General features: G+C 44.2%; 1 long non-coding RNA gene across 2 annotated transcripts in view; it reads left to right on the top strand.

The window, feature by feature from the left end:
- Positions 1–23837, top strand: part of LOC105095792 (uncharacterized) — a 249117-nt gene that overhangs the window by 148373 nt on the left and 76907 nt on the right. The gene's annotated exons all lie outside the window — the stretch shown is intronic.

The raw sequence follows: 23837 nt of genomic DNA on the forward strand, positions 1-23837 counted from the left end.
ATGGAACAGTAGCGCCACCACTGCAGTGCAGTCCTGCTAATGGCACAGCCCTCCAGGCTGGTTATGGTGAGTCCCGCCTGTCACTGTTAATCCTGCTGTTTCATTGTCATGAGCTACAAAGCACAGACAGCTAGCATCCTTGTGACCTAGGGAATCTGTGTTCTTTCGTATGAAACTCCAGCCTCTTTTTTCGTGTGCCCTTGTGAAAAATTGAAATATTCTTGAAGTCTGGAGACAAACTTCCCAGTGAACTGCATCTGAACTTTTAAATTCTTTTTTTCCCCTTGGTTTAAATTTCAGTGGAGCCAGAGAGGATCATAATTTTCATGAACACAAACTAAAGGTTTTGTTGCCCGTTGAGCAAAATCTCTGCTTCCTATTGCAAAAGAACGAATTCCTATTCTCACTGCGTCGGCGTTTTCATTAAAATTTCCATTATCCTCTTCCTTCCAATGCAGTTAGAGATGAAATTGTGTTTCTCAAGCAAAAGCATTCCTGACTCGCAGTATATGAAAGGGACATAGGAGAAGACCCACATTTTCCCCACCCCAAAATTTCCTTGTCCTGGCCTTCATAATCATTCAGCAAATCCAGACTGCGATACAGTCAAGGTGGTAAAGGTAGAAGGGATGATACCTAAAGATGCTCTGATACTAATGGCGACCTATCTGTTGAGGGACTTCTCTGAGTCAGACCCGGGCCCCAGCCCTTATCTGTGTAGCCTGAGCCACTCTTTACACTGCAGGCAGGCCTCCACCTGGCCTTCTCAGGGAACTGGAGGGATAGGCTTGTCACAGCACAGAGTGCCAGCTCTGGCTCTGCCTTATGCTAGGTGACCTTGGCCAACTACTCTGGAAACCAGCGCTAATTCAACACTGATGATACTTACCCTAACCTCCTACTGTACAGGGTATTGGTCAAGTGGAATGCATTTGAAAGTGCTTTGTCAACTGGAAAATTCTATTCCAACACAAGAAAGGATTGCCAAAGGTCATGGACAAAAGTTGGTGTGTGAATGAGCCACACATCCATCCCCCACATGACTGAAGTCAAATCTTTCTCCTCTTCTCAGAGAATGGTGTCAGCCCTGTGTTTCCACAACTCTGCTGGGGAAATAAGAAAAAGGAAGCATTAAGCCCTTCACTCAATAAGGAAACAATGAGGGAAGGGCTTTCAATTTATTTTGTCTGCACTTAAGTACTCTTGAAAATTTTGCAACATACATATGTATGTCTGATTTTTATAATTAAAAATATATCTTTATAGATTTAAATATTTTTATCCTCAGTAGAATTTGGGCATTAAGTACAAATTATTTTCTAATAAGGGACTGACTTTTTCAGAAGATTCCAGAAATCTATAAAAGATGCCAGAAGCAGTCAGGTTGTTCTAAAGCAGAGCCTGCATTTGTCAGGCATGTTTAGCAGCTCAGGGTCATGTGCCCTCCCCCACCTCTATCCCAGCGCATGGCCAGCAGACAGGGTATCTATGGCTACATTATGTGGATTTATATACCCTGTGAATGGGCAAATGGAAAAATGTAAATTTTGGCAGCTGCTTTTGTGGGCACTGACCTCATGGGACTCATTCAGTCCCAGACCTCACCCTGGGAGTGATTTCCCCACATCCGCTATAATTTATTGACAAGAGTTGTTTCTCTTCCTGAGGCTGAAGGAATTGCCCAGTGCAATTTTAAACAAAGCACTGCATAGGGTCAAAGCGATGAACTGAATCATCATTTCCTCACACCACCAGCCCTGCCCAGGGTAATATTTTTCCCTCCATCGTCTCATTTTTGAAGATGCCGGCAATATAAATCATCTCCAGACATTTCTCATTGTCTCTCTGTCAGCCCGAAACAAAGGCACGTCACCGTCTTCCCAGCCGTGACCCAGCAAGGCAGCTGAGACCTCACGGCATTATTCCCCGGCGCCTCGTCCAAGCCATCTTTTCAAGATAAGCATTTCCAATATGACATGATGTTAACTTAGAAAGATATGGGTTTCAAATGTCCTTGCTGCCCCAAATGTCACCAAATTAAACAGACTGCATCTTTCCACATTTTGGACAGACTAATGGAGTCACAGGACAGTGTTATCATTATTTCCAGGGAACTTCACGGTATGGCTCAGGTATAGCTTCCTATCCAGGTAACGATTGTTAAGTTTGTGCTGCTCTAAGGGTGGACAAGTGCTACCTTCTGAATGTTTCTCTGAATGTCACTAGGCATTCTGTAAATGATTGTGTTGTCTCATATACCAAAACCCTGTAGATCTTACTCAACCCTCTGGGAAGTTGATGGTCATGAAGATGGTTACGTTAATGATTATTACCCTTTTTTGGAGGCTTTCGAGGTGCCAGGCAGCGAGCTAAGCACTTCCGTAAACTCTCTCAATCCCCACAATAACCTTTTGAGCTTGAGGTTATTATTTCCATGAAACAGACAAGGAAGAAGGGATTCTAAGAAGTTAAGTCCTCTCAAATAATAAATCACACAATTCAGAGAGGGACCTGATGGGAGTTTCCCTTCACACTATGAAGAGTATGGGATCAGACATTTAAAGAAACAGTCTATTCTTGTGTTCTCTTGGAATTCAAGGTATCCAAGCACCCCAGGGTTCATAGCAGCACTATTTACAATAGCCAAGACATGGAACCAACCTAAATGTCCATCAACAGATGACTTGATAAAGAAGATGTGGTATATATATATATATTACTCAACCATAAAAAAGAATGAACTAATGCCATTTGCAGCAACATGGATGGACCTAGAGATTATCATACTAAGTGAAGCAAGTCAGACAGAGAAAAACAAGTATCATATGATAGCACTTATATGTGTAATCCTAAAAAAATGATACAAATTGGGGGGTGGGGGTAATAGCTCAAGTGGTAGAGCACATGCTTAGTACCTCCTCCAGAAATAAATAAACCTAGTTACCTCCCCCCACCAAAATAATACAATAATAAATTAAAAAAAAATAAAGAAAAAAGATACAAATGAACTTATTTACAAAAGAGAAATCAATTCACAAACGTAGAAAACAAACTTATGGTTCCAAAGCAGAAGGGGAGGCGGGAAGGATAAACTGGGAATTTGGGATTAACAAACACATACTACAATGTATAAAACAGATAAACAACAAGGACCTACTGTATAGCACAGGGAACTAAATTCAATATCTTGTAATAACCTATAATGGAAGAGAATCTGAGAAGGATTTTTTATACACACACACACACACACACATACACACAACTGAATCACTTTGCTGTACACCTGAAACTAACACAACATTGTAAATCAACTATACTTCAATTGAAAAAAAAAAGATTTCAAGGCAACCCACCATCTGGCCTCCTCTCTCTGCCCCTTCCTGGCCTGGGACACTTCAGCAAATTCTCCAAGTTTCTGTGGCTGCACTTGCCCTGCTCTCTCTTTCTGGAAGGCCCTTCCTCTCCCCTCTTCCTGGGAAACATTCATCTCTCAAGACTCAGTTCGAGCCCCACATCCTCTAAGAAGCCATATCATTGTCTCTCCCACACACACACACCCTGCAGACAGGACCGTGTGGTTCTTTGGCTCACTTAGTCTCTACACAAAAATTTATTACAAAACCCCTGACACTTCCTGTTGGTATTTTTATGCCTCTCTTTAGTACTAAACTGTCATCCCTTTCAGGCTAGACTGTATCATCTTCATCCACGTATGCCCACAGCCTAGGTCGGTGCCTGGCAATTAATAGCTGCTCATTATATGTTTGTTGCATCACTGGGCAGATGGAAGAAGGGATGAATGGCTAAATACCTCCTTGAAGTGAAGGGAATCAGCATATAGGCCATCAACACTGCAGTGTGTATTTGCTGTATTCTTTGAGAATATTCAGTTCTGCTGTAGAAGACAAGAAAACAGTCAAGTGGATGAAACGCCTAAGATACATGAGCTATAGCTAATAAAGAGCAGATAGTTCAAGAGACATTGACAAAATTCATGACATGTGTTAGGTATAGATAAGTAAGGTATTAACCCATGAGACAGGTTAGACATGGATTAAGTTAGTAAAGCATGTATAGCTGAACATAGATAGAAAAGACCAGAAGGACCAAGAGGCAACAAATATTCATGAACCTCTAGATATATACGAAGAATGTGAGACACTTCATATTCATGTGGTCTTAAATTGACCACCCATTAGTCATACCCCTCCTGGCATCATGTACCGTTTGCTTAAGGATATGTAGATAAAATCCAAAGCTGCTTATCAGGCTGATTGGCATAGTTATCAGTGGGGAGACTTCCCCTGTAACTCTCTGATACAACAAACTTGTGTTTGTTTCAGGCACCTTGGGGCTGAGACCTCTTGCTTAAACCTCACCTCTTACCTGCATAACTTGCCATCTGTAGGAAAGGCTGATTAGGCAGAGAGAGAGACAGGTTATATGAACACTGGGTTACTGAAGATCAGGTATTTTGGTCCCTTGACCCCACCTGCTCCCTATCTTAAGTGTATTTCCCTACCTCATTTATCCCCTCTTGCTTCTGGCTGTGTTTTTGAAAGGATTCGATAAACTATATGTTTGAAGTACATTAGTGTGGTATGAACCTCTGTATTCCATGATCTCAGGGATATTTTGCCTGGTAGTATAATTGTAAGCTACCATCGCATCAGGGAAACTTCCTAGTGACAAGTATATGTCCTATAAACACCACGAGAGCTTCCTTTCTTCGGAAGCCAAACATGCTTCTTAGTACCCAAACTACTCACTGTCAGACTGACCAATCTTTTCTCTAATTACTATAAGAAAAGAGAAAATTTAAGGTACTAGAGATCTTCATATCCAGAGTGCACAGCAGAAATACTGAAATTATAGACACACTAAACATTCCTTAGTACTCAGGCAGGAGTTGGGGTCCTATTTTTTTATGCAAAACACTTTTATAACAAATCTAAAAAGAAAATTGCCTAGCAAAGGTGCTTTATAATAACTGATGCAAATGTGAGAGACTCTGGGTCTTTCCTCCGATGATGAATAAGTGATTTCATTTTTTTCTCAGTGTTAGGGCAGCACAAGTCCACACGCAGATGCCTTGCAGAATCCCCACAACTGCACCCTCTGTAGCCAGCTTGAGTTTCTGTGAGTGTGGACCAATAAAGGGTTACTATCTGACTGAGTGGGATGTTCGCTGTCTAAGTTGGTTTCTAGTATGTGATATTATTTCAGACATTCATTCTTGTTTATTGGCCATCAATAGTATTATGTCTTATTTATTACTGCTGGTTTCACATAGCTCAGATTCATGTATTAAAAAATGCTCTCTCTCCTGAGTCACATTTAAATTTATTCATATTGAGTTCCAAGATTTTTCCTTTCTTTGGACAAGATCTATGCTAAATGAATCTGTAGAGCCATTGATTCTTTCCCCCTAATCCTATCAAATGGACCCTTTGAAATGGATTTGTTGAGCATCACATTGTAACTGTGCTTGGGAAAGTTTAAAAGCTCCTTGCAACCAAGATCTACTGGTTCAGGAATTGAATTTAAAAAAATAAAAAAGAAAAGAAAAAGAAATGTCTCCATTTGATCTTGTATATTGAATTTACTTTCCATCTTCTAATGATGGGATGATATTCAATCTCTGCTAGAGCAGTGTTGTGACATCTATGGCTTGGAGGATGTGTAATGCTAGGAAAATAACCTTATGGGGCCTTGGGGACCTCTGATTTGTCGCGATCCTGTAGAGCTGCTTATTGGCAGTGCATGACAGAGTCAGGGCTCATTTTATATATATTGGTGAAAATAAATAGCACTTGGTGTTCCTTGGGGACTTCTCATCCTAAGATCTCCATGGGTCTGAAGTACTAGGATCATGCAAAGTCTCCGTTTGGAAGATCTCTCCTTTGGTCTCATAGTTGTCTGTTTACAACCCAATTAAAATTCCTGTAGCTGGGAGGAAGACCTGTCTCCTGGCATGCTTAGATCCCTGGGGCCACTGCTCATGTAATGTGGAGCCCCAGTGAGCTGGCTCCTCTCTAGACCACAGGAAGAAAGCTTGAGGTAGAGAGAGGGGCACATCAACTCACTGTGGACCAGAGCCTGAGCTCCACTCACTATGTGCTCTCCAGGAGCGAAGCATCCAGCCCAAAACCCAAATCCTCTGGCCTCCTGCAAGTGAACCAGCAGCTGACCGCCCAGCACCCGCCCCCCCCCAAAATGGAAGTGGCAGCTGTCTGCGGAACTCCCCGCAGTCACCTCCCCTTCCCCGGCATCTGCCCAATGGCTCTTCCCTAGCTTAAATTCCCTTGGAGGACAGTCTTTCACCCTGTCCTAAGATCAGCCTTCAAACTGAAATATGCTTAGGGAGGCAGCCCATTGTCTTTACGTCACATTAAGATGCAAATAGCTGACATCAAAGGCTTTCCTGACAGCTGGTTTTACCGGGGCGCACTTTGGCCTGTGTAAGGGAAGGAGAATGCAGAAATGGAAATTGGGGGTGGGGTGGGGACTGCGGAATCTTCAACATAGGTTGAAACATTTTATCTTGCCCTCTTCGATCAGAAATTCTTTGGGGTGTGTGGGTAGTGTGGGCGAGGAAGGGTGCAAGAGTCTGTTGGTTACTTGTTCTTCCCTGTATGGAGGGCTCTGTTGATGCCTTACACTTCATAGTCTTTGTTTGAATCTCTGCCATCCCTCGCCCTTCTAAAAAGGTCGTTTTTAAAGGACCAGATCTAATGTGCACAACCTGAAGCTTTTTCCCCTTGGATTGCATCTGCCTCCCACACCATCTCTGTCCTCCTCTGGGATTTCTCTTGCTTTGAAGATTTATGGTTGCGATTTTTACTTTGTTTATACAGAGACTGACATGACTTCTCAGGAAGTGGTTCGGCCTCAGATCATCTCTGTTCTAGCAGAGTGTGGGGACAGGATTATATGAGGGGACATGAGCCTCCCCTCCACTGCTCCAAGCAGGGAAGAGGAGTCTGTGGTCATTGTTGCATTTCTCAAGTTCAGAAACCGTAGCAAACAGGGCACCCACTTTCTACCGCTTTGCTCAGAAAACTGTGGTTTCTCATCCGTTTAAATTAAGCTGAAGAATCAACCCTCCATCAGGGTTGCCATGTTAAGTCTCAGCTCTCCCAGAAATTTGTGCATCTCCCCCAAACCCTGCACCATCGTTTCTCTCCTTTTGGTGTATTTCCCCTTCATCCTTTCTTATAAGCTCCAGGCCCTGTCTTTTCTTGTCAAATTATGCTCACAGAATAGGACTTGGAACACATTCGTGTTAAATTACAAATTAACCCAAAAGAGCTTCAGCTCTCACCTCTCCCAGGGTGTTTTGTTACATTTGAACAAGGATCGAAAGCTTAAATTAAAAGAATTAGTCTCTTATAGGTGGATTTCAGACACCAATATAGGAGAGGAGTGTTAAAGGGGAGATACCATCAGGCCCTCCCAATATCCCTGAAATCATATTCTCTGGAGGTAATTTGGAAAAAGACAATTGAAGTCTTGCACTATTATTCATCATTCCCCATACCTGTGCTGATGTTTCTGATGTGCAGTCACTCACTGCCTTTGCTTTCCTAAAGAAATCATCTACTCCAACCTCCCAGACAATGCCTGAAACTCTTCTAGAACATTCTTGATTTGTGCTTTATCAATAGTTCAAAAAGCAGAGACTTCACTATCTTCCTAGCTGGTCCGGCCACTGACAGACATCCCTGAATCTAGGAAGTTCTCCTCTGATATTTACTTACTGGCTCTTAGTTCTGTACTTGAAGCCTGAGAGTTAAATTTGTTCTCTCTTGCATGTGACAGTCTTTCAAAGAGTTGAAAAACAACAGTCACATCCTCCCTTCCCAGTTTTTCCTTCTGCAAATTGGGAATTACTCTGGCAAAGTAAATTGAGCTAAAGACCCACAGGGAGGATATGTTTCTTAGGGATGCAATGGTTTTTAAATATGGCCACAAGTTCACTGATACTTCTTTCATTAAAAGATAGGGTCCATATTTCCTCCCCTTGAATCTAGACAGACTTGGGACTGCTTTGACTGCTAGGTTATGGTGAAATGATTCCATTCCATGTGACTTTCACCTAATTTGCTAGAATACTTGCTCTTGGAGCTTCAGTCTGCCATTTAAGAAATCCAGCTTCCCTGAGCTGCCATTCTGTGTCGAAGCCCAAGCCACATGGAAGACCTCCAGGAGACAGTCTCAGCTGAGCCCAGCCTTCAGGTCACCAGCCCAGACACTAGACATGTGAGTGAAGAACCCTCTAGACCAATCCAGCCCCCAGATATCTGAGTGCCCCCCAGCCATTGCAGTCCTCCCAGATGAGGCCCCATATACTGTGGAGAAGAGACAAATTGATCCTGACATGCCTTGTCCAAATCCCTGACTCGGAATCAGTGAGTATAGTGAAATGATTGTTATTTTACATCGTTGGGTTTGGGGTTGGTTCATTACACGGTGAGAGATAGCTAGAACAGAGATCAACCCCTAAATCACCTTGACCATGGCTGCTTAAACTTAAACTTGGCTATTAAATTTATTAATCTTGTATTTTAAATGACAACTTCCTCCAGAGTACAGGGAAAAACCTCATAAACTACAGGAAGTAATCACAGAAATAGATAATGCATCAAAAATAGTGCCAAGAGGATTCAGGTCTCTAAACGTTGTGTCTCAGATCTGATTGCTTTATATTACACCCCCAGTGCAAACTGTTAGTTTGAGCTCATTTATTCAGATAATAAAGACTTTTGGAATCCTCATCTCATTATCCAGTATTAATTACACCATCTTCAGCCTTGCATCTTCAGAGGGAGGGAAGCCAACTTGGATGGGAAATCCACATAAGTCCCACAGAATTCTGTGATCTGAAATGAAAGGGATGATAATAGTGTAAGTGCCTTGCAAGGTTGTGGTGAGGATGAGAAATCACGTAAGGACCGTGCTCTGCACTGGTGGGTGCTCACTCATACTCTCTGCAGAATCGATCACTTGCCTTTTATGTCTTCATCCAAGTTGTTGAAGGAAGCACAAGACGGGACAGGGCAGAGGGCAAGCCCACTACTGGTGACTATCTCTGAGCCAGTTATCACTTCCATAACTGCACCAGCTTCATATATAAGCTCCACAGAAGCAGGGATCTGAGTCTGTTTTGTTTTCTGGCATCCCCTGTGATTATTAGAACAGTGCTCAGCACATAGGAGGTATTCAGTAGATATGTTAAGTAAATGGATATAATTCTGTGAGTAGCTCTCACCTTAGCCTTGTCATGTGCCTGAATATCCACGCCATACCCAAGGCTGATCCTGCCTCCCTCAGCTGAGAGTCTCAGTTCAGAGGTGCAGAGCGCAGAAGGTCACATATAGAGCTCAGGAAGCAGACAGCTCCCTCTGCTACACCTATTTTCCTCTTCCTAATTACCGAGATGTTTAAACTATAACATGAATAGCCATATTAAGGCCATTTGTTATATGTAAAGCAGGGGCATAACACATTGATAATTAAGGCCTCCCTCTGTGCCAGCCTGAACGCTAGAGGTATAATTAAGTGTAAGTACCTCTTAGTTTGCTAGCCATTATTACCAGGCTGAAACATATATTCAGCTAGTTATTAGTGAAATTCTATAGTGTCCTGAGGAACTATTGTTTTAATAAACGAGGTCAGGGTTTTCCAGCCAATACTGTGCTTGCTCAGCTGATCTTGACAGGGAATTGTTGGTATAATTTTTTGGTATCTGCATGGTCTCCATTTTCAATATGGAAACCTAGATCTTGGACACCATGGGGACTAAAAGAACAGCCTATTGACTCTCCTTTCTGGTTCCCTTTGGCCATAGAAGAAACAGATGGTTCCTCATTCTGAGATTTGCCGCTCAGAGCCTCTTGGTTCCACGTGAAACAAGGAACATTTGAGGATACCAGTTGTCTTTCACATTTGATTCCAAGAATCAAAGACTTAAAACCAAGCAAACCCTATATATTTATTTAAGACCTTACTATGTCCATAGCCCTGAGCTAGGGCTGTACTGAAACAGTATGTACATTATAAGTAGCCATATTTAAATGTTAAGATCTCCATCATATTAAAAGGAAGCAGGAAAGCAAAGATGGTGAAAGAGATGGAGTGCCTCCTCCTCTCACTCCTTATTCTGGCTTCTGTTGGCGAATGGGGAGAGTGAGACATTGAGATGGAGGGAGCCCCCAGAAAGGACTGGAGACCTCCCCGCTACTCACCTAAGCCTGGCATTGCGTGCCATTTCTTCCCAGATCCTCCAGCTGCAGTTCTGGAATTTTCCTGTAGGAGGGGCTCTACAGCAGTTATTAGGAGACAGATACGATTAGAAGGGGCCTTTGTATAGCAAGCACAATGATTTGCCCTTGAATCATTTGTCTGGGTGACTTGTCAAGATGGGGAAGAAGAAACAGACTATGAAGGCTTTAAAGAGGCTGAGGCCACTCTTAGAACAGCTACTACAGATCCTCTCCTGGCTGGGGGATAATGGACCAAGCTACTCATCCTTGGATACCTCTTTTCCCAGTCCCTGGCACTCAGGAGGGGTTCAATCCACATCTGTGGAAGGAATCTTGCCTCCCATAAGTAAAGAGGTAGCATTTCTTACATCACTGTGTAGTGATCTCAGAGACATGTGTGCAGATAGTCTCTGACCATTTTGGAAGCTCTGTTACTTTAAGTGCCAAAGGGGTAAAAGGAGTTTGGGTACAGAATAGACACTATAAACTGTGTTACTGGCTGAAGGGAAAGCCAAGGGAGAAGTGGCTTAGACAACTGAGTTCACCAGGCTTCAGAATAGGGAAATATGTTAAATTCTGGAGCCACAAAGAGGGAATATATGCACAAAGGAGCTCACGACTCCCAGGACCTGCTCATCAGAGGTCCACTAATACTGAGCCCCAAGTCCGTTGCATTTGTCAAGGCTGCCTCCTGAAAATCAGAGTAGTGACCTGGGGGAAGGGTATAGCTCAAGTGGTAAAAAATATGCTTAGCATGCTTGAGGTCCTGGGTTCAATCCCCAATACCTCCTCAATTACCCCCGCCCCCCCCAAAAAAAACCCCGCAAAAACAGAGTAGTGACCTAGAAGGATGAAGTCGAGGGCTGTTTGCTGGCCCCAGGATTGGTCCCTCTCCACAGCCCACGTTCCACCACCCCTCTCTGAGGCTGGCTATTGTCTGAAGTCTTAACTCCTTTAAATGCTTCCACAGGCTCCACCTCTACAGGAAGCCCTCCTTAATCACTTTTCTTCCTGGAGATAAACATGCACAGCTCCCAAGAAATATTTGGTTCCTAGTGAATGATGTCCTAATAAATAAATCACTTACAGGAAGTGGGCTGAAAGTGAGAGGACATCATAATATATGGGGGACTCTGTACTGGGAATTTTGCATGAATCACTCTCTTTGATCCTCACCACAATCCTACATGATAACCAGTGTCTTCTTGACAGATCAGAAAACTGAAGGTCATAAAAATAACTTCTCTCATCCATATAGCAAATGTTTGCTGTGTTTCTAATATGTATCAGGCAAAATCCTACTCTGATGAAGGCAGATAGAGTCTCGAGCCTCACAAAGTATATGGTCTAGCAGGGGATACAGACAAGGAAACAGTCCATTCTGCAGAGAGTGAGGAGCACTATGGTCGGGGGACAGGCTAAGAGAACACACCCATGGAGGAGGTGACATCTAAACAGACAAAAGAGGGCAGAGCTTCAGGGATGTCAAGGGGAAAGAGTGGAAACGTGAAAAGAGAAAAAGGGGAAAGGAAAGGGTCTTCCAGGTAAAAGAAACCTCATGGGCAAAGATCTGCAGGCTTGAAGGAAATGAAAGGACTGTGTAGCTCAACCACACCTCCTTTCAGAAAAGACTGGAAGTATCTCACCAGGATATAAAAGCCGGAATGGAAAAGCATGAATCAAAGAGAGGTCTTAAGAAAGAATTAAGAAAACGATGGAGATTTCAAATGGAGCCAAGAGTAAAACACCACGTCCCATAATGATGTGCATACTTGTTGTGAGGGAGCCACAGATTTGACTCCAAGCTTTCTAGAAACCAACTCTGAAAGGAAAAGCTGGTTTCCTCTCCAGACAAGACTTCCTCAGAGAAAGAGCAACCACTGGACCAGAGAGAGCTACAGGATCAGGTCTTGGTCGGGATACTTTCCACTGATGGGCAGCCTGGAAAGCATCCCCATGATGGGATGTCCTGTCCTTCACCCCAGGGCACCTGCTATGAAAGCAGTTCATCCCCTGGCCATACAACATCACTCATGCTGCATCATCCAGGACCCCCACTCTTGGTTCATGTGACTTAATCCCAGGGAAGAGCTTAAAGTAGGCAAAAAAAAAAAAAAAAAAAAAAAGACTGAAGAACTGCTTATTTTTCAAATAGTTGCCCCTGAAATAGCCTCTTTCTGTGAAGTTTTTGGAGTATAGTAGTAATAAGTTACAAACTGCTTTCTTACAAATAGTTAGAATTCAGCTGGAGTCTACACTGTCAGTTTAATATAGACCCATGTGCCTTAATATACCACCAGGCTGAGGGCAGAGTGTGCCTGGACAAAAAAGCCATCTCTCTCCTCCCTTCCTTCAAGTTCTACCTAAATGTTATCTTCTCTATGGAGGCTTTGTAGGTTTCTAAACCAAAAATTACTGGTCCGTCCCCTAACCTCTCAGCTTGTTTTGCCTTTTAAAGGCACTAATCACATTCGATCTGGTGCTGTGCCTCTTCAGAGTTTACCTCTCGTCTGTGCCCAGCGCAATACCATCCTTACCCTCTGATCAATAAAATCCCATCCAATGAAAGCAACACCTTCCAAATCGCATCTCTGAACATAACTTATCCTTCACATCACCACCCTTTTATTGAGAGTATGGATTCATCCATTTATTAAGAGGAGGTACATGGTGGCCTTTGATTTCTTTGTGCAACAGTTTGTGTTGAATCTTGAGTTTCTTGGGTCTGCGTGAGACCTTCTGTGACCTCCCCATCTACACTCTGAGGTCATGGGTAAAGGTCATATCCTTTGAGGAAACATAAGAGCAGATGGGACAAGGCACTGGAAAAAATGTAATGCAGGAAACAGCCTTGACCTCTGGCCCTGACCCACAGACTGATTGGATTAGAGATGCTTGTAAGGCAACAGGGCCTGATGTTGTCTTAACACACAAAGGCTAATATTCATTGAGCCCCCTGACATGTTATAAGAATTGTGCTAGGCTTCTTTAAAGATTTTAGTAGGCATAAGTTACATCACTGAACCATCACAATAACTTGTGCCCTGTGACCATTTTTTTAGATGTGGACTCTAAGACTCAAGAATAGTTAAGTAACCACTCAATGTAGCATAGTTAGTAATTTGCAGAACAGAGATGTGACTTCACATCCGTCTGACTTCAAAGACCAGGCCTTTTCCAACTGGGAGAGGTGAAACCCCAGTTCTGCCAGCTGGAAGACTCAGATCCCGTCGCTCAACCCCTTAGTCACTTAAGCCTCAGTTTCCCCACCAAAAAGTCAGACATAACCTATGTCAGATAGTACCTAGCTCATAGGATCACTTTGAGGGCAATGAGAAGGTACATGTGAACACAGAACTTGGCAGAGAGTAAGTGCTCAATAAAATTTTGCTGTTAATAAGAGTAAGCTCTGCTATCTACTTTGACGAGGAAACTTGTGGGCCCTCAAAGTGAGCCATTCTAGCACATACATACACACAAAACCCTAAGTCATTGCCATCTTAGGAAGTGTATGAGTTTGCTAGGGCTGCTGTAATAAAGTGCCCCAGACTGGATAGTTTAAATCAAAGAAATCCACTTCCTAACAGTTCTGAAGGCTAGAAATCTGAGATCAAGGTGGCCGCAGGATTGGTTTCTTCCAAAACCTCTCTCCTCAGCTTATAGACTGCCATCATCTCCCTGTGTCTTCATATGGTCTTCCCTCAGTACATGTCTGTGTCCTAATCTCCTCTTCTCGTAAGGACACCAGTCATGCTGGATTAGGGCCCACCTTCATGATGTCCCTTTAACTTCATTAAACTTTCATTAACTCTTTAAAGACCCTATCTCCAAATAAAATCACATTCAAATGTGGGGGTTAGGGCTTCAGTGTATGAATTTGAAGGGGGGTGTGGTGGGGGACACAGTTCAGCCCATAACAGAAGGCCTCAGTAAAACTTGTCTAAAAATATTCAAAGTTTTAAATGTTCTCAGTTGAAGGCATATTAGGGCATCCACTTGGTTTTGAGAGGAAAACCCATTTGAGAGTCTTCTGGAGACGAATGATTGCTTTTTTAAAAATGGCATTATCCATAGGTACTACAATGGCTTGTGTCTATTTTTATTTTGGAATCTCTGAAGGGTCACCCTTCCCTATGGTCTCAGGCTGTTCACTTTATGCACATCGTAATGACAATTATGTTCACCGGAATTCTTTTCTCCACTAAAGGCCAGTCCAGGAAAGCTCAAGCAGCAGAGAGAGGCTTGACAGAGGCAGGATAGCTTTCCCTGGGGACAATGCTTCTTCCTTTTAATTTTGGAAATAGGAGTAAGGTCACAGGCACGCTGCTGGGCACACAGCAGGAGCGTAAGATTACAAACCATGGTGCTATAACAAAGCACAGTGACTTTAGTAAAATAGATTATTTCTCTCTGTGGAATTGATTGACTGTGTGGATGGCCCCAATTAATGGTTCCCTGTATTTACGCCCTTTGCTGTGTAACTTCATAGTTTCACTCAGAACAGCTCAGCTTGTGATTTGCCGGGTCCAACAGAATGCAGCAGAAGGGGCAGCGTGCTTGTTTCAAGCTTGGGTCTCAAGAGGTTTTGTGTTCCTCTGTATGCTCTCTTGAACAGTTTGGTGTGCTTGCATTTGAACTTTACTTCACGATAAAAAATAAGCCCAGTTAACATGCTGGAGGGATGTGAAAGAAACACAGAGAATGAAACATGTGAAGGAGAGTCAAGGTGCCCAGTGAACAGCCAGATAATCTCTAAAAATGGAGCCACCTGGCCCACCCACAATGGACCACAGATAAATGGAAGAGACCAACTCAAATTGCTGATCTGCAGAATCATGACCCTAAAAGTGATTTTTAAGTGATTAAGTGTTGGGGAGTTTTTTATGCAGCGATGGCTAACTGAAACAAAATGTGTATGAGGGAGATGCTGCAGTAACAGAATCCTAAAATGTGTGACATTGTCTTAGGGACCAGGCAACAAGCAGAAGCCTGAAAACCATAGAAGTCTGGGGAAATGATGACCCATTATTGAATAGTGCAAAACAATTGGTAAAATCATTGTCTGTGGTAGGTTAGAAGACGGAAAGTGTACCTTGTGAGCTTTTAGATTTGAGCAATGAGATTTCAAGGCAGAACTTGAAAATGTCTACTGCTAAAGAAATAACTGGTTAGTTTGCTAGGTGAATATAGAGGGTGCAGAACAGGCTAGGATGAAAAATAAAACTTTCTTACCTCCAGTGAATTGAACCAGTAAAAGATTAAACTCAAGGCACTGCCAGAAAGATACAAGCTTAGAGTAAAAGACGAATCAAGACTGTGGTTCTAAGACTTTTGAAGGAATTACAGCAGTGCCTGGTATACTCTCTCAGCTGGACAAAAGGGCTTCTAGGAACTTTAAAAATGCTGTCCCATAGCAGCCCCAGTGTCAGAAGTAGCTGAGAAAAAGTCTATAGAGTTAGGCAGGTCTCAAGAAGAATCTGTGAAATAGAGTGGATTCAAATCACATCCCGGGAGTAACCCCGGGAAAATTTTTAATGGAACTATAAAGCCAAAGTGCCATCAGCCTAGACTAAAAGGTTCTAAATTAAAGTTGTTCAAAATTGTAAAAGGCCTCTGGGTCCCCAGTGCTTTACAGGAGGAAAAAGACTGAGCATGTTGCCAATTTTCCTGTGCCCTCATCAGAAGTGGTGAAGGATGGGAAAGGAAGACGTCCCAGATGGAGGGGCCAAAAGCCAAGAACAATGGTTGGGAGAGTCACTGCCATGACCGCGGTCCAACCCTGGGCAACATGTGTACTGAGTGATTTCAGAACTGTCCAAGTCCCAAGCCTTCCAATCTGTCCCCTCTTCCGATGGCAGTGTCCTTTGTGGTTACCCTGTGCCTGTTTCATCACTGTATGTTGTGTGTGGGAGGCAGATACCTTGCATTTTTAGCTCATAAGACTTTGGATCAAGAGGAACCACATTTGGACCTGTTGTTAGTCACAAGATCCTGGCCTTGGACCAGAATCTGATGCCATAACAATACGCAACTTTGGGAGGTCTTTGGGGAGGAGGGCAATATTGCATATGAAGATTGGTGACCCGAGAGAGGACTGTGGTCAACTGATTGAGAAAATGGCCCCAATTCTCTACCCATCCGTGAATCCGATGTGGACTTTTCAGCTCCATCCATCAAGAGGTGCAGTCTATTTCCCCAACCCTTGAGTCCAGGTTGTCACCACGCCTGGGACTGCTAGTTCTCCAGGCTCTCTTCTCTGGGCAGAGGTCCTGGGGCCAATCAATTCTACAGCCATTTTTTTAAGGCCTCAAAGCCATCCTCAAAGGTCCCTATTGTTCCTGGTGACTCCTTGCTGGCATAAAAGACCAGGGCCTTTCACTCTGATATAGCCAAGGTGGAGGTGAGTTGTCCTCAAAGGGACAGGGCATGCTAAGGAAGCTGAGACTGTGGGGAAGTTACCAAGGCTGGGGCATTTGGAAAATTCTGCTGTGCTGTCTAAGCAACTGCCTAGACCAGTTGCTTCTCTTCCTCACCTGCATTTCGCTGAGTGGACGGTCCAGGTGGAGACCTTCCTTCCGTGGCTCCATTACCTCATGCACCACCCTCCCCAGATCTCTGCCTGCCTCCCTGAGCAACAGGGTGCATTTTGAAAGGGCAGTGCCTCACCCTTCCCTCCTCCCATTCCTCTCTGTGCCCCAGTACCTTTACTCAGGATTGTTCCCACTGCCCGAACTCCCTTTCTCCTACTTCTCCTGGCAAACGCCCACTCGGACTTAAGATGAGAGTCACTTGTCACCACCGGCTCCCTCCCCTGTACTCTACCACCTCTGTTCTAACACTCACCAAGACAGATGTCACTTTTCTGCTGCCATTTCTGTCTCTACCCCTAGACTAGCAGCTCCACAAAGGCAGGAACTGCTTCTTCATCTTTTTTTTTTTTTTTTAATCCCCAGAGCCCAGCGGAATATTTAAGATTGAGGAGAAGCTTATCCAAGTTCACAGAGAGTGCAGTTCAGGATTTCCTGCTAAGTCTTAGGCACGCTTATCTCATCCTACTGCCCTGACTCTCAGCACTCATAGCCTAAGGCTTCCCCATAGGACATTTCTCTGTGAGACGGAAATGGACTTTCAAACAGGAAGAAAAATTCATAAGGTGCACACTTTTCTTCTTTCCCACCACGAGCGATGTTGCAGGGAAAATGCAGGAAGTACAGTAAAGGGGAAGGCGAACATTCATCCGGGACATTTAAAACTCGGTTGAAAAACCGAAAGCACTTGCTATGCATTGCCTCATCTCGACCCCTAATACGGCACCCGTGTCTGTCAGTCATGTGGCCTTGGGCAGTTTACTGCGTGCTCTCACCTAAGCTCTTCTCATGTAATAAGAAAGCAAATGAAAGCAGAATTCTGAAGCCAAACAGGATCTACAGTCAAGTCACTGATGTAGTGTTAATGGATTCTAGGGTGAAGGGTGTGGTTGATGTTAGAAGGTCTGAATCTTTGGAAAAATATATGTCAAAATCCATGGCCAGTCACATTCCAAACCAGCCTACATATCCTGCTTTCTCTGTTCTCAGTGTCTTGAATGGAAGCGATCGTACCATCCCATAGTAAGTGTTCTGATGAGGGTACTTAGGAAGATTTTGGCACAGGCCACCTGACCCAGGCTTGGAGAAGCAAAGAGGCCAGGGCAGCTGATCTGAAGGCTTAGCAAGATTGGCCTAGGAGTGTGGACAGGTGTGTGTGTGTGTGTATGTGTAGGGGGTCATTTGGCAGGAGATAAGAATGAGCCAGATCCTGAAGGGCCTTGGGAACCATGTTCATTCATTTATTCAACAATTAATGTATTGTTGTATTGTAACACCATGCACTGGCACTAAAACATGTTAAAATAACTGGATTTTTATTCTAAGAGCATATAGTAGCCAGAGATCTAAAATGGCCCACAAGATTTTGTTCCCCACCCCTCGTACCTTCTGCAGCATGAGTGGAACCTAGGAATGTGAGGGGGTAACACTCCTGTGTGATTGATGACTTTATATTTCATGGCAAAAGAGGTTTTGAAGATGTAAATAAGGCTACTATCAGTTGGTTTTGAGTTCCTCAAAAGGGAAATTATCTGGGTGGGCCTGATGTAGTCACACGAACCCATTAAATCTGAATCTAGAGACCTAGATGGAGATTCAACACATGAAAAGGATTTAATGCAAGGGAACTTCACCATTGCTGGCTTTGAAGATGGAAGAGACTGAAAATAGCCTGTAGGAGCCAAGAGGGGCACTCTGCTGAAAGCCACCAAGGAAAGAGGGACCTCAGTCCAATAACCTCAAGGAATTGAATCTGTCGATAAACTGCATGAGCTTAGAAAAGGACCCTGAGCTCCAGATAAGGATGCAGCATAGCCTACACCTTGATTTTGGCCATGTGAGACCCTGAGCAGAGAACCCCGCACACGATGCCCAGACTTTTGACCTATAGAACTATGAGCTAATAAATGGGCATTATTTTAAGCTGCCAAGTTTGTGATAAATTGTTACACAGATATAGAAAACTAATTCAGGATATTTCACCACAAATTCATATTTTACTGGTGCCTGAGCATCTTTCATGTGCTGGGGGTGGCATCAGGATTGCTCGTCTATGCTGAATTATCTAATCTCCCTTTAATCCTTCATGGATGATACTACTTTTCATCCGTATCACCAGCACACACCCTCTCTGCCATGAAGCAGTTGTGCTGTTTGGATGGTATCCTCAAAATAACCAGTCTAAATCAAACGGCAATTCCATACCTTTTGTTATGGAAGTTAGTGTAGAGAAGGACATAGGAGCCAGGCCTAAGACAGTCAGTGCATGGCATTCACCAGGCTGAACGATTGGTTCAGGAGTGAGCATGTGATGTAAGTCCAGTCAGAGTGAGATCCAATAATTTTTTTTCATCAGTTGGGAAAGAGAAGTTCTACCTTATTCTAGGCAATGGGATTTGCCAACTGGAACTGCTGCTGCCATTTTTCTCCCAAGAGAAAAACAAATGATAATAAGAGACTACAAGAGAAATACATCTGGACCCTTGATCAAACCATACCTGAAGCTTTGGCCACTCATTGACTTTTTAGTAGCCGGGAGCTAGATCGTTTCCTCTAGTATTTAAGCCATTTTGAATTGGTGAAAACCCAGTTCAAAGAATTGAAAATGTTCTTTGAGAGTAAAACCATCTGGATACATTACTATTCCTATTGGATAGTTGACAAAATGAAATTCAAGTTTTTCCCAGAGGTCACAAAGCTAGTACGTGACAGAGTTGGGATTTAAAACCCAATCCTTTAGCTGCAAATTCAGTGCTCATTCTGTTACACAAAGTGCCTCATTCAACTTATCTTTGTCCTATCCTAACTGGTAGAATAGCTTTACTTCTCTAAGAAAAAAATCATTGTCATCTTAGGGATCCCCTCTTCTCCTCATTGCTGGAAAAGGATCCCCAGCTTCACAATCTGCATGTTTCCACGTCTCAGTTTCCAGCACCATCCTATGTCCCATTCTTCCCAACCACAATTTAAATCCAATAAGGGCAACATATAAACAAAGAGAACTCTTTTTTCCCCCACTTACTGCTTTTTCCTTCAATGGGTCACAATACTGCTGTCATATGGAAGTAAGCACAGACCTTTCCAATTAGAGGTTAAGTGGAGGATGGGGCTAGAGCACAGCAGGTGAGGAAAAGCGCCTTCCTTGTTTCTAAATACCCATCGAGCTGGTCTTAAGTCTCTGAGGGGTATCTCGGGAGGTGGGCTGTGAGTAAACGAAAGAGAAAACCTGGACATAAATTAGAAATCCCACTCTTTAGCAAGAAAATGTCCCATTAATCATTGTGAAGACACCCCCACTTCCCAGGGGACTGGCATCTGAAAGAAAATCAAGTAACCAAATACAAGTTCCTTCCTGTCCGTGGAAGGCAATATTATTAACAAATTAGCAAATGTATCCATCTGTGGTAAAAGAAAATCAATGGGATTTGGAGTTTTACAAAAACAGGAAAAAGGTTAGAACTAGTGACACAACCCTTATAGAGCTAAATGTTTCTTCCCTAGAGATTAAGGCACTAGCCGGCTTCCCAGCCCCTGCCCGGCTCCCTCACCAAAAAAGCCCCCTCATCCCAGGGTAGGTGGTGCTTTTGGGGGCCATCCCTTCGAAGTCATTCTGGAATATATGCCTGGTGGAGGAGGGAGAGTGTGGATCTGAAGGACCCTGGTGATGTCACCTTCCAGCATTTTCCCCCCCTAGCAATGAGTGGCTGGGTAGCCAAGGAAGAGCCTTCAAATGACTAAGGGGGCAGGAGCGGGGAGAGCCCAGTGTCCTGCGTTTGGAAAAGTAGGGGAACACCTGGGCCATACAGAGAACAGGGACAGACCGAGGAACGGCCTCCCCGCCCCTGGGCGAGAGTCAGCTGGTGGTCTGGGGAGAGGGGGCTTTGCTTTATTATGTCTTCTTATCTCTCTTCTTTATTTTTTTCTTTTTTGGAATCTAATAAAAGTTATAGACTAAGGGGTTGCTGGTGTAGCTCAGAGGTAGAGTGTGTGTTTAGCATGCACGAGGTCCTGGGTTCAATCCCTGGTACCTCCATAAAATATATATAACAAATCAATAAATAAATAAACCTAATTACCTACCCCCCTACCAAAAAAGATAATTTAAAAAATTCTTTCAAAAAAAGTTACAGACTCTATTGTTTTTAAAAAAACATATTTTCTGGAGGTTCACACATACTTTGGGGGCCCAGTTACTCCAAAGAACCCCTTGCTTAAGAAAAATCACTCTGGAGACAGGCCCACCTGGCATCCTTCTCGAAGTGCAGCTGAGGGCATGAACCTGGTGCGCTCTGCATCGGGGCACCCCGGTCGCTTTGAACTAACACAGAGGGCCTCATGGAATGGAACACAGCCTCTTCCAGACATCTGGAATTTTGATGAGGTAGGATCAGGCAGGCAGAGCCAGAAAATGTGCCTTAGGGCTCATAGGAAAGCTTTATAAGCACCTCCATTGATTTTCCAAGCATACAGCAGGCACTTAATCAAGATATGTGAGAATTAATTTCTTTTGTTGAATAACAGAGACCTTTAGCGATGACCATTGCTAAAATTCCTCACCTGCAGGGATTTGGGAAATGTACCCCACCCCCACTGCAACCCCAATTTGACTTAATCATCTCGTTTCTTGCCTCTTTTAAAGCCTGGCTTGAGTTTCAGGAGAGCGCCTGACTCTCAGAGGCAGGCAGGCCCTCTCTGCTTCCCGGGGCAGCTGACAGGTAGAGGGGTAAGCACAGCCGAGCACTGCCAGCCACTCTCACGCCTCCCCTCCGAGCCCACCTGCCTTTCTGGAATTTTGTTCTGCCACTTGCCCTGATCCAGCCCCAATCCACCGTAATAGAAGGGGAGAAGGTGAAGACTCACAAGGAGCCATCTTTACGTGTTTTCTGTACCAGCTCTTCCTGAGCAAGGCCCTCACACTCCAAGGTCAGCTCTCCCTTCCTCCTCCCTTGTCCCAGGCACTGAACCATGAACTGCTTCTGCAGTGGGAGGACCTAGAAGGTGGCTCTGCTCGGCTTCCCTTTATAGAACCTCCTCTCTGCTCAGAACAGGTTCTTCTCTGCCCCACAGCCCATAGGCTCAATCCCCTCCTCCAGGACTTCTCATTCTTACGGGGATGAGGGGAGGGGAGGAGAGCTAGAAGGGCAATGGGCAGCCCACTCACTAACGGTGGTCCCTCAGGCATCCAGGAAAGGCTTCCCACTTCCCTCCCAATGGGTGCCCATCCCTGGTTCAACAGGGCGTGTCAGCCGGGCTGCGGTGTGCACTACCCGGTTTCCTGGGTCTGAATCAAGAGAGCTCATTTCCTTGCCTCCTGGATGGATGAGTGCTCTGGGGACCTTTCTGTCCCTTCCCTGGTATGGGCGCCCTTTCCAACAGTGACGGTACAAGCTTAGATACATCCAAGACCATAAGAACCTGAAAATAACTGGAAATTGCCTCCCTCAAGGTCTTCATTTGAGAGATGGGAAAGCGAAGCCCAGAGTAGTTAGGAAAGAAAACTGAGGCCCCAAGTCGTTAGCCTCTCACCTGACATTCACGTGCTTTCCAACTGTAGGCTCCACTGCTGCATCTGGGTCTTTCCATTTTTAAAAATGTTCCTAATAAGCAGATTTGCTGAGAAGACTAAAGGTCTAGGTGGAGCAGTGTAAAAATTATCCCACACAGATAGACACCGGCCCAGAAGGAGGGGAGACTTCTGTCTCTCTCCCACAGGTACAGGGTGGTGGACAAAAGCAGATTATAAATGGGAGCACGTTAAACAAGTACAGCCAGTTAAGCTAATTCTTGCTTCAGACACTCTCCATCTGCCAGTGGAGTTTATCACATCTTTTGTATGACTAAACCGAAATCAGTGTCCTGGACAGTCACTGTGAATGTATTTTCAGATGGAAACGATAACTCTTAACAGGTGCATAAGAAATGAATGAGCAGGGAAACTGGTTCATCCCAACAAGGATAATGCAGGTGACTATGTCCCTTTAGGAGTTGGTAAAATCTCCAGATGACTCAAACAAGTTCTAATGTACCTGTTAAATGTTAAAAATGAGTTTAAAAAAATACCCCCCAAACTAAGAAGTTTATGGTTTAGCTACTCAAGATTACATCAGGCTCCCCACTGCTTTCCTTTCTTCCAAAGATGGCCCCCATCACCACCACTGCCCGGCAAGGGCAGGTACTATATTCTCCTCCCGCAAAGACAGTTCTTCTTTTTCTTCTCTTTCTTACCCACAAATGTTTGTCTGGCTCCAGCCTTTTTGAATAATTTTTCATGTTGGTCCATAGCTTTCCTAGGAAGTCTTCAGCCCAAAAGAAACCTCCAGAAGGGCAAGAGAAGTTGGTTCTCACAGTTCATCCCCTCAGGACACAACCTGGGATAGTTGGGCTTCTCGGCAGGGAGGACTGTGGGCTTGGGAACACGCTGGGGGAAGCATGTAACCAGCTTGGGAGTGGGGAGAGGCCCAGCCAATGCAGCTTCAAAAGTCATCTGAAGAACCAAATGCAGTTTGCATGCTTTTGAGGCAGCATTAGGAGAGCTCTAGGCTAACTTGGACACCATTCACTTCTTTTATCAAGTACCAATGCTTATTTAATACCTTCCCTGTGCCAGACACTGGGTCCAGAGGATATGAGTTGGACAAAGTCCCTGTTTTCTAAAACTTTGTGACCCAGTAGGGAAGAGAGCCAGACAGCCTATCTTTGCAGCCTAGGACAATTGCTTTAATAAAGGGTAAACAAAACAAGAAGAGGGACACAGAGCAAAGACCTCTTGCCTGCTCTGGGTATAGGAGCTTCTGAAGGGGATGACACTTGCCCCCAGAATGAAAGGATGACTAAGAGTTCAGCAGGCAGAGGGGATGAGGGTGTGGGTAGGGTAGGGCGTGAAGGGCATTCCAAGCAAAGGGCATGGCACACACGTGCACCCACAGAAGCATGACATAGCATGACAGCAGGTGGGAGCCCGGTCCTCTTCCCCCTCCTCCTCCCC

Source organism: Camelus dromedarius, chromosome 22 (genome assembly GCF_036321535.1).
Source record: "Camelus dromedarius isolate mCamDro1 chromosome 22, mCamDro1.pat, whole genome shotgun sequence".
In the NCBI taxonomy this organism is placed as follows: Eukaryota; Metazoa; Chordata; class Mammalia; order Artiodactyla; family Camelidae; genus Camelus; species Camelus dromedarius.